Source organism: Phodopus roborovskii, unplaced genomic scaffold, assembly GCF_943737965.1.
Source record: "Phodopus roborovskii unplaced genomic scaffold, PHOROB, whole genome shotgun sequence".
Lineage (NCBI taxonomy): Eukaryota > Metazoa > Chordata > Mammalia > Rodentia > Cricetidae > Phodopus > Phodopus roborovskii.
Window position 1 is genome coordinate 20,352,888 of NW_026126480.1, and position 4,019 is coordinate 20,356,906.

The window sequence follows — 4,019 nt, forward strand, 5'->3', positions numbered from 1 at the left end:
GGGAGGCAGAGGCAGGTGGATCTCAGTGAGTTTGAGGCCAGCCTGGTGTACACAGTGAGTTTCAGGACAGCCAGGATTGTTACACACAGAAACTCTGTCTCCAAATACCAAAAAAAAAAAAAAGGGGGGGGGGGAATGTAGGATATTTGTACACTATGTGATGGTATATTGCTATGATTGGCATAATAAAAGGCTAAATGGTCAATTGTTAGACAGGAGATATAGGCCAGACTTCTGGACAGAGAGGGGAAGTAGGAGGAGGATTCTAGGTGTATTGTTTTAAATTTCATCTATATGCCAGCAGCAATGAGGTTTACTCCTCCACCACCTTAAATCCATTGTTAACTATGTATCACGTCACTGGGACAGCTGTTTCCTAAGCAATCTAAGCTCACCTTCTTTCACTTTCCAATACATTTTCAACCACATAGGACAATCTTCTAAAGCCACAAAGTCATTCTCCTTCTCTCACTGATGCATACATATATTTTAAAGCTTTTCAGTCACACTGTTCTTAAGAGAAAAACCCAAACCCAGTGAGTGAGGAGGTGGGAGGGCCAGAGATGGCTCAATGGTTACAAGTATGTATTGCTCCTCCAGAGGAACAAGCTTGGTTCCTAGCATTCACATCGAGCAACTCACAACTGCAACTGTCTGTAACTCCAGCTCCAGGGTATCCAAGACCCTCTTCTATTCTTCACAGGCACGCGAACATATGTAGCATATGTAGCATATAATCATGCATTTACTTAAATAAAAATAAATCTGGAGGCGCGGGAGGAGACACCCACAGCAGAGCTGTTGTTCTCAGACACAGAAGCATTTAGGAAAAACAACCACTTACAAAAACATTTGTGGACTAGTGAGATGGCTCGGTAGATAAAAGCCCTTGGTGCTCAAGCTGACATCTGAGGTTGACCCCTGGCACCCTTGAAGAAGAGACTCCCAAAAGTGCCTGCTGCCCTTCACACACAACACTAATAATACATACAATTTTTAAATTTAAAAAAAGCCCCCAAATCCCAAAACACTTGCAGGAGCATTTACTTGAGTTCAGTAAAATGGACTGTTTCATCAAGTGTAGACATACCAGAGTTTCCTGGTTTAAAACTGATCAGATCATGATGGGAAAAGGGCCGTTTTTCTCACAACTCCAAATGATCCTATATCTCCAAACTTTCACATTTAAAGTCGACAAATAAATTGTTCGGCCAGAGAATCAGTATCATAATAGAAATGCTAAATATTTTCCTCTTTGGAGACTCTAGGTAATCAGACGTTATCCTACATGGTTTATTTCAGAGCACAATGTATTTTGCATTTCCTGCTGTGGGACATCAGCACTGACTGGTGCCATAAGCCTTTGTTCTACATGGCCAAAGGCCAGCACACTTGAAGTCTTCTACTTACCTACTCTCCAGTTTTTTTTTATGTTCCAGTTTCTTCTGGATGCATGATGCTCCTCTTTCTAGTACACCTACACAAACCATGCTGATTTTTTTCCACTAATTATCACTTCTTTTAATCCCAATCTAAATTAAGTTCCCCTCTTAGCCAATCATTGAGTTCTGTATTATCAGTTAGGATAGCTTTGGTTACCAGAAAAGAAAGACCAAATCTAACAGGGACTTTCTTATCTGGGAAGCTTTGGAACATGAAGAATAACAACCACCACCCACAATAGTGTGTATATTTCTATGTGACTAGTCATGTAATGAACAGAATTTACTGTACTTCCCCGAACAGTGTTCATTAACTGCATGTGAGGATGTTTGAAATATGGCTCATTGAAATGGAAGACTGATTTTTAATTTTAATTCATGAAGTTATGGAAAAATGAGCTATGTGGCTCCTTTTTGAACTGTAAATGTTAGGAAATATAAATACTGACCCAAATAAAGTGAAAACAACTAAGTTAAGTATATATGCTTAAAATACATGCTGGATTTCCAAGACTAATAGGAAAAATGTAACTTATAACTCAACTTTAATATTGACCACCCGTTGAAATAATAGTATCCTGGATTTACTGAGTTAAATAAAATATATAACTAAAATTAATTTCATCTGGCTTTTATGTTTTAATGTGGCAGCTAAAAATTTTTAGGTTATGATGGGCTTGGTGGCACACACCTTTAATCCCAGCATTAGGAAGTCAGAGCCAAGCAGATCTCTATGGGTTCAAAACCTACCTGATCTACATAGTGAGCTACAGGCCATTCAAAGCTACATACACATCGAGACCTTGCCTAAAAAAACAACTTTTTAAATTATGTATGTAGTTAGCATTATATTTATATTGCCAAACTGATCCAAACATTTAAATAGTTACACAACCATTAAGTCAAAACATAAATTTAATACAGTTTCTCAAGGGAAAAACATAAATTAATTGGTATTTTTTTTTTAAACCTAAGTGTATAATATGGCTGAAACTTGGTTGGAGCTTGGAAGCAATATAGATGAAAAGTCAAGTAAAGATGACAAAAGGATAATAGTGGCTTTTTTTTTTTTGGCTCAGCAGAAGAAATAAGAAGAGCAGGGGATATTGCTGGAAAACACTTGCAGGTGGGAGTAAAGGTGGCTGTTTGTTTCGAGACAGGATCTCTCTATTACATAACCCCAGACCAGCCTGGAACTCAACACATAGAGCAGGGTGGCCTCAAACTCACAGAATCCACCTGCCTCTGCCTCCCGAGAGCTGGGGTTAAAGGAGTGTGCCACCATGCCCAGCTAAACTGGCATTTTTTATATCACTTTATTTTTTGTTAATAATTTATTTAATTATATGTGCATTGGCATAAAGGTATCATATCCACTGGGAGATTTGTGAGCTGCCATGTGGTACTGGGAATTGAATCCCAGTCCTCTGGAAGAGCAGCCAGTGCTCTTAACCACTGTGCCATCTCTCCAATCCCTAAACTGGCACTTTACTCGTTTATTTATTTGAATTCTTCCCTTATCTACTTTTTTACCCAAAACATAGAACACTAATTTAATACTCTTCTATAATGAAATCATTAGCTGAAATGTTTTCATTCAAGTTCTATAATTTCATTGTTTAGGTTTAATCAAATTTTTCTGATTTTATTTAAATCAAATCTACCAGTTCCTTTTAATTGTGTTTCCAAGAAATATAACTACATAAAGAAGCATATAATAGCCAGGTGCCCGCCAGGTGAGGAGGCACACGCCTTTAACCCCCAGCACTCTGATAGCAGAGACAGACAGACCTCAGTGAGTTCAAGGCCAGCCTAGTCTACAAATCGAGTTCCAGGAGAGCCAGAACAGCTACACAGAGAAACCCTGTTTTGAAAAAAAAAAAAAACAAATAAACAAACAAAATGCCAGGTGCCCAAGCTCATGTCCATAACCACAACAATCAGAGAAGGTTGAGGTCAGGAGTTTCAGGTCAGCCTGGGGTACTGTGTGAGACCCTGTCTCAAAAAATAAAATAGGGCCTGCAAGATGATTCAACAGGTAAAGCTGCCTGGCGCCGACCCTGACAACCTGAGTTTGATCCGCAAGATCTAAAGAGTAAGAGGAGAAAACTGATTCTCACAAGGTGTTCCCTGACCTCCATTCGCGGTCGCGTGTCCCCTAATATAAATATAAATAATGCAACAATAATAATTGGTACATGATCACCATAACTTCAAAATTCACTGAGCATGTCTATTTAAATTAGTCACAAAGATGTCACTAGTATGATGAAGAAAGACGAAACGACTGCAGCACGGATTAATAATTTGAGTTGTGTCCAAGAAACCTTGGGGGGCCCAGCGAGAGCCCGCCCATAGCATTCGTCATCGAGGCCCCGCCCACTGCGGGGTGTGGTTTCGCCTTGCACGCTTTTCTGCCCTCGGCGCTTGCCTGTGCTGCTGCACTCTGCTGGGACTACTTAGTGGCAGATGCCGAGCTTCCGAAGGCGTTCGGGTCACCTGCGGCCGACCCACGGACAACCTCGGAAAGATCAGTCTTTGCAGAGAGGGACGTGCCAAAGACGCAGGGCGGAGCTC